Here is a 15,194-nt window from a genome sequence, read left to right as displayed (position 1 = left end):
AGTATAAAGAGAGGGTGAGAGTGGACCCAGCCCGGTATAAAGAGGGGGTGAGAGTGGACCCGGCCCGGTATAAAGAGGGGGTGAGAGTGGACCCGGCCCGGTATAAAGAGGGGGTGAGAGTGGACCCGGCCCAGTATAAAGAGGGAGTGAGAGTTGACCCAGCCCAGTATAAAGAGGGAGTGAGAGTGGACCCAGCCCAGTATAAAGAGGGAGTGAGAGTGGACCCGGCCCAGTATAAAGAGAGGGTGAGAGTGGACCCGGCCCAGTATAAAGAGGGAGTGAGAGTGGACCCGGCCCGGTATAAAGAGGGTGAGAGTGGACCCGGCCCAGTATAAAGAGGGAGTGAGAGTGGACCCGGCCCAGTATAAAGAGGGAGTGAGAGTGGACCCGGCCCGGTATAAAGAGGGAGCAAGAGTGGACCCGGCCCGCTATAAAGAGGGAGTGAGAGTGGACCCAGCCCGGTATAAAGAGGGGGTGAGAGTGGACCCGGCCCAGTATAAAGAGGGGGTGAGAGTGGACCCGGCCCAGTATAAAGAGGGTGAGAGTGGACCCGGCCCAGTATAAAGAGGGAGTGAGAGTGGACCCGGCCCAGTATAAAGAGGGAGTGAGAGTGGACCCGGCCCGGTATAAAGAGGGAGTGAGAGTGGACCCGGCCCAGTATAAAGAGGGAGCAAGAGTGGACCCGGCCCGGTATAAAGAGGGGGTGAGAGTGGACCCGGCCCAGTATAAAGAGGGGGTGAGAGTGGACCCGGCCCGGTATAAAGAGGGGGTGAGAGTGGACCCGGCCCGGTATAAAGAGGGAGTGAGAGTTGACCCGGCCCAGTATAAAGAGGGAGTGAGAGTGGACCCGGCCCGGTATAAAGAGGGAGTGAGAGTGGACCCGGCCCGGTATAAAGAGGGAGTGAGAGTGGACCCGGCCCAGTATAAAGAGGGAGTGAGAGTGGACCCGGCCCAGTATAAAGAGGGAGTGAGAGTGGACCCGGCCCAGTATAAAGAGGGAGCAAGAGTGGACCCGGCCCGGTATAAAGAGGGAGTGAGAGTGGACCCGGCCCAGTATAAAGAGGGGGTGAGAGTGGACCCGGCCCAGTATAAAGAGGGAGTGAGAGTGGACCCGGCCCGGTATAAAGAGGGGGTGAGAGTGGACCCGGCCCGGTATAAAGAGGGGGTGAGAGTGGACACGGCCCAGTATAAAGAGGGAGTGAGAGTGGACCCGGCCCAGTATAAAGAGGGAGCAAGAGTGGACCCGGCCCGGTATAAAGAGGGAGTGAGAGTGGACCCGGCCCGGTATAAAGAGGGAGTGAGAGTGGACCCAGCCCAGTATAAAGAGGGGGTGAGAGTGGACCCGGCCCGGTATAAAGAGGGAGTGAGAGTGGACCCGGCCCAGTATAAAGAGGGAGCAAGAGTGGACCCGGCCCGGTATAAAGAGGGAGTGAGAGTGGACCCGGCCCGGTATAAAGAGGGAGTGAGAGTGGACCCGGCCCAGTATAAAGAGGGAGTGAGAGTGGACCCGGCCCGGTATAAAGAGGGAGTGAGAGTGGACCCAGCCCAGTATAAAGAGGGGGTGAGAGTGGACCCGGCCCAGTATAAAGAGGGAGCGAGAGTGGACCCGGCCCAGTATAAAGAGGGAGTGAGAGTGGACCCGGCCCAGTATAAAGAGGGAGTGAGAGTGGACCCAGCACAGTATAAAGAGGGGGTGAGAGTGGACCCGGCCCAGTATAAAGAGAGGGTGAGAGTGGACCCAGCCCAGTATAAAGAGGGGGTGAGAGTGGACCCGGCCCAGTATAAAGAGGGAGTGAGAGTGGACCCGGCCCAGTATAAAGAGGGAGTGAGAGTGGACCCGGCCCGGTATAAAGAGGGGGTGAGAGTGGACCCGGCCCGGTATAAAGAGGGAGTGAGAGTGGACCCAGCCCGGTATAAAGAGGGGGTGAGAGTGGACCCGGCCCGGTATAAAGAGGGAGTGAGAGTGGACCCAGCCCAGTATAAAGAGGGAGTGAGAGTGGACCCGGCCCAGTATAAAGAGGGGGTGAGAGTGGACCCGGCACAGTATAAAGAGGGAGCAAGAGTGGACCCGGCCCGGTATAAAGAGGGAGTGAGAGTGGACCCGGCCCAGTATAAAGAGGGAGTGAGAGTGGACCCGGCCCGGTATAAAGAGGGAGTGAGAGTGGACCCGGCCCAGTATAAAGAGGGAGTGAGAGTGGACCCGGCCCGGTATAAAGAGGGGGTGAGAGTTGACCCGGCCCAGTATAAAGAGGGGGTGAGAGTGGACCCGGCCCGGTATAAAGAGGGAGTGAGAGTGGACCCGGCCCAGTATAAAGAGGGAGTGAGAGTGGACCCGGCCCGGTATAAAGAGGGAGTGAGAGTGGACCCGGCCCGGTATAAAGAGGGAGTGAGAGTGGACCCGGCCCAGTATAAAGAGGGAGTGAGAGTGGACCCGGCCCAGTATAAAGAGGGAGTGAGAGTGGACCCGGCCCAGTATAAAGAGGGAGTGAGAGTGGACCCGGCCCAGTATAAAGAGGGAGTGAGAGTGGACCCGGCCCAGTATAAAGAGGGAGTGAGAGTGGACCCGGCCCAGTATAAAGAGGGAGTGAGAGTGGACCCGGCCCAGTATAAAGAGGGGGTGAGAGTGGACCCGGCCCAGTATAAAGAGGGAGTGAGAGTGGACCCGGCCCAGTATAAAGAGGGAGTGAGAGTGGACCCAGCCCGGTATAAAGAGGGAGTGAGAGTGGACCCGGCCCGGTATAAAGAGGGAGTGAGAGTGGACCCAGCCCAGTATAAAGAGGGAGTGAGAGTGGACCCGGCCCGGTATAAAGAGGGAGTGAGAGTGGACCCAGCCCAGTATAAAGAGGGAGTGAGAGTGGACCCGGCCCAGTATAAAGAGGGAGTGAGAGTGGACCCGGCCCAGTATAAAGAGGGGGTGAGAGTGGACCCCGCCCAGTATAAAGAGGGAGTGAGAGTGGACCCGGCCCAGTATAAAGAGGGGGTGAGAGTGGACCCGGCCCAGTATAAAGAGGGGGTGAGAGTGGACCCGGCCCAGTATAAAGAGGGAGTGAGAGTGGACCCGGCCCAGTATAAAGAGGGGGTGAGAGTGGACCCGGCCCAGTATAAAGAGGGGGTGAGAGTGGACCCGGCCCAGTATAAAGAGGGGGTGAGAGTGGACCCGGCCCGGTATAAAGAGGGAGTGAGAGTGGACCCAGCCCAGTATAAAGAGGGAGTGAGAGTGGACCCGGCCCAGTATAAAGAGGGAGTGAGAGTGGACCCGGCCCAGTATAAAGAGGGAGTGAGAGTGGACCCGGCCCAGTATAAAGAGGGGGTGAGAGTGGACCCGGCCCGGTATAAAGAGGGAGTGAGAGTGGACCCAGCCCAGTATAAAGAGGGAGTGAGAGTGGACCCGGCCCAGTATAAAGAGGGGGTGAGAGTGGACCCGGCCCGGTATAAAGAGGGAGTGAGAGTGGACCCGGCCCAGTATAAAGAGGGAGTGAGAGTGGACCCGGCCCGGTATAAAGAGGGAGTGAGAGTGGACCCGGCCCGGTATAAAGAGGGAGTGAGAGTGGACCCGGCCCAGTATAAAGAGGGAGTGAGAGTGGACCCGGCCCGGTATAAAGAGGGAGCAAGAGTGGACCCGGCCCAGTATAAAGAGGGGGTGAGAGTGGACCCGGCCCAGTATAAAGAGGGGGTGAGAGTGGACCCGGCCCAGTATAAAGAGGGAGTGAGAGTGGACCCGGCCCAGTATAAAGAGGGAGTGAGAGTGGACCCGGCCCAGTATAAAGAGGGAGTGAGAGTGGACCCGGCCCAGTATAAAGAGGGAGTGAGAGTGGACCCGGCCCGGTATAAAGAGGGAGTGAGAGTGGACCCAGCCCAGTATAAAGAGGGAGTGAGAGTGGACCCGGCCCAGTATAAAGAGGGAGTGAGAGTGGACCCGGCCCAGTATAAAGAGGGAGTGAGAGTGGACCCGGCCCAGTATAAAGAGGGAGTGAGAGTGGACCCGGCCCAGTATAAAGAGGGAGTGAGAGTGGACCCGGCCCGGTATAAAGAGGGAGTGAGAGTGGACCCAGCCCAGTATAAAGAGGGAGTGAGAGTGGACCCGGCCCGGTATAAAGAGGGAGTGAGAGTGGACCCGGCCCAGTATAAAGAGGGAGTGAGAGTGGACCCGGCCCGGTATAAAGAGGGAGTGAGAGTGGACCCGGCCCAGTATAAAGAGGGGGTGAGAGTGGACCCGGCCCAGTATAAAGAGGGAGTGAGAGTGGACCCGGCCCGGTATAAAGAGGGGGTGAGAGTGGACCCGGCCCGGTATAAAGAGGGGGTGAGAGTGGACCCGGCCCAGTATAAAGAGGGGGTGAGAGTGGACCCGGCCCGGTATAAAGAGGGAGTGAGAGTGGACCCGGCCCAGTATAAAGAGGGAGTGAGAGTGGACCCGGCCCGGTATAAAGAGGGAGTGAGAGTGGACCCGGCCCAGTATAAAGAGGGGGTGAGAGTGGACCCGGCCCGGTATAAAGAGGGAGTGAGAGTGGACCCGGCCCAGTATAAAGAGGGAGTGAGAGTGGACCCGGCCCAGTATAAAGAGGGAGTGAGAGTGGACCCGGCCCAGTATAAAGAGGGAGTGAGAGTGGACCCGGCCCGGTATAAAGAGGGAGTGAGAGTGGACCCGGCCCAGTATAAAGAGGGAGTGAGAGTGGACCCGGCCCGGTATAAAGAGGGGGTGAGAGTGGACCCGGCCCAGTATAAAGAGGGGGTGAGAGTGGACCCGGCCCAGTATAAAGAGGGAGTGAGAGTGGACCCGGCCCGGTATAAAGAGGGGGTGAGAGTGGACCCGGCCCGGTATAAAGAGGGGGTGAGAGTGGACCCGGCCCAGTATAAAGAGGGGGTGAGAGTGGACCCGGCCCGGTATAAAGAGGGAGTGAGAGTGGACCCGGCCCAGTATAAAGAGGGGGTGAGAGTGGACCCGGCCCAGTATAAAGAGGGGGTGAGAGTGGACCCGGCCCGGTATAAAGAGGGAGTGAGAGTGGACCCAGCCCAGTATAAAGAGGGAGTGAGAGTTGACCCGGCCCAGTATAAAGAGGGAGTGAGAGTGGACCCGGCCCAGTATAAAGAGGGAGTGAGAGTGGACCCGGCCCAGTATAAAGAGGGAGTGAGAGTGGACCCGGCCCAGTATAAAGAGGGAGTGAGAGTGGACCCGGCCCAGTATAAAGAGGGAGTGAGAGTGGACCCAGCCCAGTATAAAGAGGGAGTGAGAGTGGACCCAGCCCAGTATAAAGAGGGAGTGAGAGTTGACCCGGCCCAGTATAAAGAGGGAGTGAGAGTGGACCCGGCCCAGTATAAAGAGGGAGTGAGAGTGGACCCGGCCCAGTATAAAGAGGGAGTGAGAGTGGACCCGGCCCAGTATAAAGAGGGAGTGAGAGTGGACCCGGCCCAGTATAAAGAGGGGGTGAGAGTGGACCCGGCCCGGTATAAAGAGGGAGTGAGAGTGGACCCAGCCCAGTATAAAGAGGGAGTGAGAGTGGACCCAGCCCAGTATAAAGAGGGAGTGAGAGTTGACCCGGCCCAGTATAAAGAGGGAGTGAGAGTGGACCCGGCCCAGTATAAAGAGGGAGTGAGAGTGGACCCAGCCCGGTATAAAGAGGGAGTGAGAGTGGACCCAGCCCGGTATAAAGAGGGAGTGAGAGTGGACCCGGCCCAGTATAAAGAGGGAGTGAGAGTGGACCCGGCCCAGTATAAAGAGGGAGTGAGAGTGGACCCAGCCCAGTATAAAGAGGGAGTGAGAGTGGACCCGGCCCAGTATAAAGAGGGAGTGAGAGTGGACCCGGCCCGGTATAAAGAGGGAGTGAGAGTGGACCCAGCCCAGTATAAAGAGGGAGTGAGAGTGGACCCGGCCCAGTATAAAGAGGGAGTGAGAGTGGACCCAGCCCAGTATAAAGAGGGAGTGAGAGTGGACCCGGCCCAGTATAAAGAGGGAGTGAGAGTGGACCCGGCCCGGTATAAAGAGGGAGTGAGAGTGGACCCGGCCCAGTATAAAGAGGGAGTGAGAGTGGACCCGGCCCAGTATAAAGAGGGAGTGAGAGTGGACCCGGCCCAGTATAAACAGGGAGTGAGAGTGGACCCGGCCCGGTATTAAGAGGGGGTGAGAGTTGACCCGGCCCGGTATAAAGAGGGAGTGAGAGTGGACCCGGCCCAGTATAAAGAGGGGGTGAGAGTGGACCCGGCCCAGTATAAAGAGGGAGTGAGAGTGGACCCAGCCCGGTATAAAGAGGGAGTGAGAGTGGACCCGGCCCAGTATAAAGAGGGAGTGAGAGTGGACCCGGCCCGGTATAAAGAGGGAGTGAGAGTGGACCCAGCCCAGTATAAAGAGGGAGTGAGAGTGGACCCGGCCCAGTATAAAGAGGGAGTGAGAGTGGACCCAGCCCGGTATAAAGAGGGAGTGAGAGTGGACCCGGCCCAGTATAAAGAGGGAGTGAGAGTGGACCCGGCCCGGTATAAAGAGGGAGTGAGAGTGGACCCAGCCCAGTATAAAGAGGGAGTGAGAGTGGACCCGGCCCAGTATAAAGAGGGGGTGAGAGTGGACCCGGCCCAGTATAAAGAGGGGGTGAGAGTGGACCCAGCCCAGTATAAAGAGGGAGTGAGAGTGGACCCGGCCCAGTATAAAGAGGGAGTGAGAGTGGACCCGGCCCGGTATAAAGAGGGAGTGAGAGTGGACCCAGCCCGGTATAAAGAGGGAGTGAGAGTGGACCCGGCCCAGTATAAAGAGGGAGTGAGAGTGGACCCGGCCCGGTATAAAGAGGGGGTGAGAGTGGACCCGGCCCAGTATAAAGAGGGAGTGAGAGTGGACCCGGCCCAGTATAAAGAGGGAGTGAGAGTGGACCCGGCCCAGTATAAAGAGGGGGTGAGAGTGGACCCGGCCCAGTATAAAGAGGGAGTGAGAGTGGACCCGGCCCAGTATAAAGAGGGAGTGAGAGTGGACCCAGCCCAGTATAAAGAGGGAGTGAGAGTGGACCCGGCCCAGTATAAAGAGGGAGTGAGAGTGGACCCAGCCCGGTATAAAGAGGGAGTTAGAGTGGACCCAGCCCAGTATAAAGAGGGAGTGAGAGTGGACCCGGCCCAGTATAAAGAGGGAGTGAGAGTGGACCCGGCCCAGTATAAAGAGGGGGTGAGAGTGGACCCGGCCCAGTATAAAGAGGGAGCAAGAGTGGACCCGGCCCGGTATAAAGAGGGAGTGAGAGTGGACCCGGCCCAGTATAAAGAGGGAGCAAGAGTGGACCCGGCCCAGTATAAAGAGGGAGTGAGAGTGGACCCGGCCCAGTATAAAGAGGGGGTGAGAGTGGACCCGGCCCAGTATAAAGAGGGAGTGAGAGTGGACCCGGCCCGGTATAAAGAGGGAGTGAGAGTGGACCCGGCCCGGTATAAAGAGGGAGTGAGAGTGGACCCGGCCCAGTATAAAGAGGGGGTGAGAGTGGACCCAGCCCGGTATAAAGAGGGAGTGAGAGTGGACCCGGCCCAGTATAAAGAGGGGGTGAGAGTGGACCCAGCCCGGTATAAAGAGGGGGTGAGAGTGGACCCAGCCCAGTATAAAGAGGGAGTGAGAGTGGACCCGGCCCGGTATAAAGAGGGAGTGAGAGTGGACCCGGCCCGGTATAAAGAGGGAGTGAGAGTGGACCCGGCCCAGTATAAAGAGGGGGTGAGAGTGGACCCAGCCCAGTATAAAGAGGGAGTGAGAGTGGACCCAGCCCGGTATAAAGAGGGAGTGAGAGTGGACCCGGCCCAGTATAAAGAGGGAGTGAGAGTGGACCCGGCCCAGTATAAAGAGGGAGTGAGAGTGGACCCGGCCCAGTATAAAGAGGGGGTGAGAGTGGACCCGGCCCAGTATAAAGAGGGGGTGAGAGTGGACCCGGCCCAGTATAAAGAGGGAGTGAGAGTGGACCCGGCCCAGTATAAAGAGGGGGTGAGAGTGGACCCAGCCCAGTATAAAGAGGGAGTGAGAGTGGACCCAGCCCGGTATAAAGAGGGAGTGAGAGTGGACCCGGCCCGGTATAAAGAGGGAGTGAGAGTGGACCCAGCCCGGTATAAAGAGGGGGTGAGAGTGGACCCGGCCCGGTATAAAGAGGGAGTGAGAGTGGACCCGGCCCGGTATAAAGAGGGAGTGAGAGTGGACCCAGCCCGGTATAAAGAGGGAGTGAGAGTGGACCCGGCCCGGTATAAAGAGGGAGTGAGAGTGGACCCGGCCCAGTATAAAGAGGGGGTGAGAGTTGACCCGGCCCGGTATAAAGAGGGGGTGAGAGTGGACCCGGCCCAGTATAAAGAGGGAGTGAGAGTGGACCCGGCCCAGTATAAAGAGGGGGTGAGAGTGGACCCGGCCCAGTATAAAGAGGGGGTGAGAGTGGACCCGGCCCAGTATAAAGAGGGAGTGAGAGTGGACCCGGCCCGGTATAAAGAGGGAGTGAGAGTGGACCCGGCCCGGTATAAAGAGGGAATGAGAGTGGACCCGGCCCAGTATAAAGAGGGAGTGAGAGTGGACCCGGCCCAGTATAAAGAGGGAGTGAGAGTGGACCCAGCCCAGTATAAAGAGAGGGTGAGAGTGGACCCGGCCCAGTATAAAGAGGGAGTGAGAGTGGACCCGGCCCGGTATAAAGAGGGGGTGAGAGTGGACCCGGCCCAGTATAAAGAGGGAGTGAGAGTGGACCCGGCCCAGTATAAAGAGGGAGTGAGAGTGGACCCGGCCCAGTATAAAGAGGGAGTGAGAGTGGACCCAGCCCGGTATAAAGAGGGAGTGAGAGTGGACCCGGCCCAGTATAAAGAGGGAGTGAGAGTGGACCCAGCCCAGTATAAAGAGGGGGTGAGAGTGGACCCGGCCCAGTATAAAGAGGGGGTGAGAGTGGACCCGGCCCAGTATAAAGAGGGGGTGTGAGTGGACCCGGCCCAGTATAAAGAGGGAGTGAGAGTGGACCCGGCCCAGTATAAAGAGGGAGTGAGAGTGGACCCGGCCCAGTATAAAGAGGGGGTGAGAGTGGACCCGGCCCAGTATAAAGAGGGGGTGAGAGTGGACCCGGCCCAGTATAAAGAGGGAGTGAGAGTGGACCCGGCCCGGTATAAAGAGAGGGTGAGAGTGGACCCGGCCCGGTATAAAGAGGGAGTGAGAGTGGACCCGGCCCAGTATAAAGAGAGGGTGAGAGTGGACCCGGCCCGGTATAAAGAGGGAGTGAGAGTGGACCCGGCCCAGTATAAAGAGGGAGTGAGAGTGGACCCGGCCCAGTATAAAGAGAGGGTGAGAGTGGACCCGGCCCGGTATAAAGAGGGAGTGAGAGTGGACCAGGCCCGGTATAAAGAGGGAGTGAGAGTGGACCCGGCCCAGGATAAAGAGGGAGTGAGAGTGGACCCGGCCCAGGATAAAGAAGGAGTGAGAGTGGACCCGGCCCAGTATAAAGAGGGAGTGAGAGTGGACCCGGCCCGGTATAAAGAGGGAGTGAGAGTGGACCCGGCCCGGTATAAAGAGGGAGTGAGAGTTGACCCGGCCCGGTATAAAGAGGGAGTGAGAGTGGACCCGGCCCAGTATAAAGAGGGAGTGAGAGTGGACCCAGCCCGGTATAAAGAGGGAGTGAGAGTGGACCCAGCCCGGTATAAAGAGGGAGTGAGAGTGGACCCAGCCCGGTATAAAGAGGGAGTGAGAGTGGACCCGGCCCGGTATAAAGAGGGAGTGAGAGTGGACCCGGCCCAGTATAAAGAGGGAGTGAGAGTGGACCCAGCCCGGTATAAAGAGGGAGTGAGAGTGGACCCAGCCCGGTATAAAGAGGGAGTGAGAGTGGACCCGGCCCGGTATAAAGAGGGAGTGAGAGTGGACCCGGCCCAGTATAAAGAGGGAGTGAGAGTGGACCCAGCCCGGTAGAAAGAGGGAGTGAGAGTGGACCCAGCCCGGTATAAAGAGGGAGTGAGAGTGGACCCAGCCCGGTATAAAGAGGGAGTGAGAGTGGACCCGGCCCAGTATAAAGAGGGAGTGAGAGTGGACCCGGCCCAGTATAAAGAGGGGGTGAGAGTGGACCCAGCCCAGTATAAAGAGGGAGTGAGAGTGGACCCAGCCCGGTATAAAGAGGGAGTGAGAGTGGACCCGGCCCAGTATAAAGAGGGAGTGAGAGTGGACCCGGCCCAGTATAAAGAGGGAGTGAGAGTGGACCCGGCCCGGTATAAAGAGGGAGTGAGAGTGGACCCGGCCCAGTATAAAGAGGGAGTGAGAGTGGACCCGGCCCGGTATAAAGAGGGGGTGAGAGTGGACCCAGCCCAGTATAAAGAGGGAGTGAGAGTGGACCCGGCCCAGTATAAAGAGGGAGTGAGAGTGGACCCGGCCCGGTATAAAGAGGGAGTGAGAGTGGACCCGGCCCAGTATAAAGAGGGGGTGAGAGTGGACCCGGCCCAGTATAAAGAGGGGGTGAGAGTGGACCCGGCCCAGTATAAAGAGGGGGTGAGAGTGGACCCGGCCCAGTATAAAGAGGGAGTGAGAGTGGACCCGGCCCAGTATAAAGAGGGAGTGAGAGTGGACCCGGCCCGGTATAAAGAGGGAGTGAGAGTGGACCCGGCCCGGTATAAAGAGGGAGTGAGAGTGGACCCGGCCCAGTATAAAGAGGGAGTGAGAGTGGACCCGGCCCAGTATAAAGAGGGGGTGAGAGTGGACCCGGCCCAGTATAAAGAGGGAGTGAGAGTGGACCCGGCCCAGTATAAAGAGGGAGTGAGAGTGGACCCAGCCCGGTATAAAGAGGGAGTGAGAGTGGACCCGGCCCAGTATAAAGAGGGAGTGAGAGTGGACCCGGCCCAGTATAAAGAGGGGGTGAGAGTGGACCCGGCCCGGTATAAAGAGGGAGTGAGTGTGGACCCGGCCCAGGATAAAGAGGGAGTGAGAGTGGACCCGGCCCGGTATAAAGAGGGAGTGAGAGTGGACCCGGCCCAGTATAAAGAGGGAGTGAGAGTGGACCCAGCCCAGTATAAAGAGGGGGTGAGAGTGGACCCGGCCCAGTATAAAGAGGGGGTGAGAGTGGACGCGGCCCGGTATAAAGAGGGAGTGAGAGTGGACCCAGCCCGGTATAAAGAGGGAGTGAGAGTGGACCCGGCCCAGTATAAAGAGGGAGTGAGAGTGGACCCGGCCCAGTATAAAGAGGGAGTGAGAGTGGACCCGGCCCAGTATAAAGAGGGAGTGAGAGTGGACCCAGCCCGGTATAAAGAGGGGGTGAGAGTTGACCCGGCCCAGTATAAAGAGGGGGTGAGAGTTGACCCGGCCCAGTATAAAGAGGGAGTGAGAGTGGACCCGGCCCGGTATAAAGAGGGGGTGAGAGTGGACCCGGCCCAGTATAAAGAGGGAGTGAGAGTGGACCCGGCCCGGTATAAAGAGGGAGTGAGAGTGGACCCGGCCTGGTATAAAGAGGGGGTGAGAGTGGACCCGGCCCGGTATAAAGAGGAAGTGAGAGTGGACCCGGCCCAGTATAAAGAGGGGGTGAGAGTGGACCAGGCCCAGTATAAAGAGGGAGTGAGAGTGGACCCGGCCCAGTATAAAGAGGGAGTGAGAGTGGACCCGGCCCAGTATAAAGAGGGAGTGAGAGTGGACCCAGCCCGGTATAAAGAGGGAGTGAGAGTGGACCCAGCCCAGTATAAAGAGGGGGTGAGAGTGGACCCGGCCCAGTATAAAGAGGGAGTGAGAGTGGACCCGGCCCAGTATAAAGAGGGAGTGAGAGTGGACCCGGCCCGGTATAAAGAGGGAGTGAGAGTGGACCCGGCCCGGTATAAAGAGGGAGTGAGAGTGGACCCGGCCCGGTATAAAGAGGGAGTGAGAGTGGACCCGGCCCGGTATAAAGAGGGAGTGAGAGTGGACCCGGCCCGGTATAAAGAGGGAGTGAGAGTGGACCCGGCCCGGTATAAAGAGGGAGTGAGAGTGGACCCGGCCCAGTATAAAGAGGGAGTGAGAGTGGACCCGGCCCAGTATAAAGAGGGAGTGAGAGTGGACCCGGCCCGGTATAAAGAGGGAGTGAGAGTGGACCCAGCCCAGTATAAAGAGGGAGTGAGAGTGGACCCAGCCCGGTATAAAGAGGGAGTGAGAGTGGACCCGGCCCGGTATAAAGAGGGAGTGAGAGTGGACCCAGCCCGGTATAAAGAGGGGGTGAGAGTGGACCCGGCCCGGTATAAAGAGGGAGTGAGAGTGGACCCGGCCCGGTATAAAGAGGGAGTGAGAGTGGACCCAGCCCGGTATAAAGAGGGAGTGAGAGTGGACCCGGCCCGGTATAAAGAGGGAGTGAGAGTGGACCCGGCCCAGTATAAAGAGGGGGTGAGAGTTGACCCGGCCCGGTATAAAGAGGGGGTGAGAGTGGACCCGGCCCAGTATAAAGAGGGAGTGAGAGTGGACCCGGCCCAGTATAAAGAGGGGGTGAGAGTGGACCCGGCCCAGTATAAAGAGGGGGTGAGAGTGGACCCGGCCCAGTATAAAGAGGGAGTGAGAGTGGACCCGGCCCGGTATAAAGAGGGAGTGAGAGTGGACCCGGCCCAGTATAAAGAGGGAGTGAGAGTGGACCCAGCCCAGTATAAAGAGAGGGTGAGAGTGGACCCGGCCCAGTATAAAGAGGGAGTGAGAGTGGACCCGGCCCGGTATAAAGAGGGGGTGAGAGTGGACCCGGCCCAGTATAAAGAGGGAGTGAGAGTGGACCCGGCCCAGTATAAAGAGGGAGTGAGAGTGGACCCGGCCCAGTATAAAGAGGGAGTGAGAGTGGACCCAGCCCGGTATAAAGAGGGAGTGAGAGTGGACCCGGCCCAGTATAAAGAGGGAGTGAGAGTGGACCCAGCCCAGTATAAAGAGGGGGTGAGAGTGGACCCGGCCCAGTATAAAGAGGGGGTGAGAGTGGACCCGGCCCAGTATAAAGAGGGGGTGTGAGTGGACCCGGCCCAGTATAAAGAGGGAGTGAGAGTGGACCCGGCCCAGTATAAAGAGGGAGTGAGAGTGGACCCGGCCCAGTATAAAGAGGGGGTGAGAGTGGACCCGGCCCAGTATAAAGAGGGGGTGAGAGTGGACCCGGCCCAGTATAAAGAGGGAGTGAGAGTGGACCCGGCCCGGTATAAAGAGAGGGTGAGAGTGGACCCGGCCCGGTATAAAGAGGGAGTGAGAGTGGACCCGGCCCAGTATAAAGAGAGGGTGAGAGTGGACCCGGCCCGGTATAAAGAGGGAGTGAGAGTGGACCAGGCCCGGTATAAAGAGGGAGTGAGAGTGGACCCGGCCCAGGATAAAGAGGGAGTGAGAGTGGACCCGGCCCAGTATAAAGAGGGAGTGAGAGTGGACCCGGCCCAGGATAAAGAGGGAGTGAGAGTGGACCCAGCCCAGTATAAAGAGGGAGTGAGAGTGGACCCGGCCCGGTATAAAGAGGGAGTGAGAGTGGACCCGGCCCAGGATAAAGAGGGAGTGAGAGTGGACCCAGCCCAGTATAAAGAGGGAGTGAGAGTGGACCCGGCCCAGTATAAAGAGGGAGTGAGAGTGGACCCAGCCCGGTATAAAGAGGGAGTGAGAGTGGACCCGGCCCAGTATAAAGAGGGAGTGAGAGTGGACCCGGCCCAGTATAAAGAGGGAGTGAGAGTGGACCCAGCCCGGTATAAAGAGGGAGTGAGAGTGGACCCAGCCCGGGATAAAGAAGGAGTGAGAGTGGACCCGGCCCAGTATAAAGAGGGAGTGAGAGTGGACCCGGCCCGGTATAAAGAGGGAGTGAGAGTGGACCCGGCCCGGTATAAAGAGGGAGTGAGAGTTGACCCGGCCCGGTATAAAGAGGGAGTGAGAGTGGACCCGGCCCAGTATAAAGAGGGAGTGAGAGTGGACCCAGCCCGGTATAAAGAGGGAGTGAGAGTGGACCCAGCCCGGTATAAAGAGGGAGTGAGAGTGGACCCAGCCCGGTATAAAGAGGGAGTGAGAGTGGACCCGGCCCGGTATAAAGAGGGAGTGAGAGTGGACCCGGCCCAGTATAAAGAGGGAGTGAGAGTGGACCCAGCCCGGTATAAAGAGGGAGTGAGAGTGGACCCAGCCCGGTATAAAGAGGGAGTGAGAGTGGACCCGGCCCAGTATAAAGAGGGAGTGAGAGTGGACCCAGCCCGGTATAAAGAGGGAGTGAGAGTGGACCCGGCCCGGTATAAAGAGGGAGTGAGAGTGGACCCGGCCCGGTATAAAGAGGGAGTGAGAGTGGACCCAGCCCGGTATAAAGAGGGAGTGAGAGTGGACCCAGCCCGGTATAAAGAGGGAGTGAGAGTGGACCCGGCCCGGTATAAAGAGGGAGTGAGAGTGGACCCGGCCCAGTATAAAGAGGGAGTGAGAGTGGACCCAGCCCGGTAGAAAGAGGGAGTGAGAGTGGACCCAGCCCGGTATAAAGAGGGAGTGAGAGTGGACCCAGCCCGGTATAAAGAGGGAGTGAGAGTGGACCCGGCCCAGTATAAAGAGGGAGTGAGAGTGGACCCGGCCCAGTATAAAGAGGGAGTGAGAGTGGACCCAGCCCAGTATAAAGAGGGAGTGAGAGTGGACCCAGCCCAGTATAAAGAGGGAGTGAGAGTGGACCCAGCCCGGTATAAAGAGGGAGTGAGAGTGGACCCGGCCCAGTATAAAGAGGGAGTGAGAGTGGACCCAGCCCGGTATAAAGAGGGAGTGAGAGTGGACCCGGCCCAGTATAAAGAGGGAGTGAGAGTGGACCCGGCCCAGTATAAAGAGGGAGTGAGAGTGGACCCGGCCCGGTATAAAGAGGGAGTGAGAGTGGACCCGGCCCAGTATAAAGAGGGAGTGAGAGTGGACCCGGCCCGGTATAAAGAGGGGGTGAGAGTGGACCCAGCCCAGTATAAAGAGGGGGTGAGAGTGGACCCGGCCCAGTATAAAGAGGGGGTGAGAGTGGACCCGGCCCAGTATAAAGAGGGGGTGAGAGTGGACCCGGCCCAGTATAAAGAGGGAGTGAGAGTGGACCCGGCCCAGTATAAAGAGGGAGTGAGAGTGGACCCGGCCCGGTATAAAGAGGGAGTGAGAGTGGACCCGGCCCGGTATAAAGAGGGAGTGAGAGTGGACCCAGCCCAGTATAAAGAGGGAGTGAGAGTGGACCCGGCCCAGTATAAAGAGGGGGTGAGAGTGGACCCGGCCCAGTATAAAGAGGGAGTGAGAGTGGACCCGGCCCGGTATAAAGAGGGAGTGAGAGTGGACCCGGCCCAGTATAAAGAGGGAGTGA

This window comes from Heptranchias perlo, chromosome 15 (assembly GCF_035084215.1).
Source record: "Heptranchias perlo isolate sHepPer1 chromosome 15, sHepPer1.hap1, whole genome shotgun sequence".
Lineage (NCBI taxonomy): Eukaryota > Metazoa > Chordata > Chondrichthyes > Hexanchiformes > Hexanchidae > Heptranchias > Heptranchias perlo.
This window is presented reverse-complemented; position numbering follows the sequence as displayed.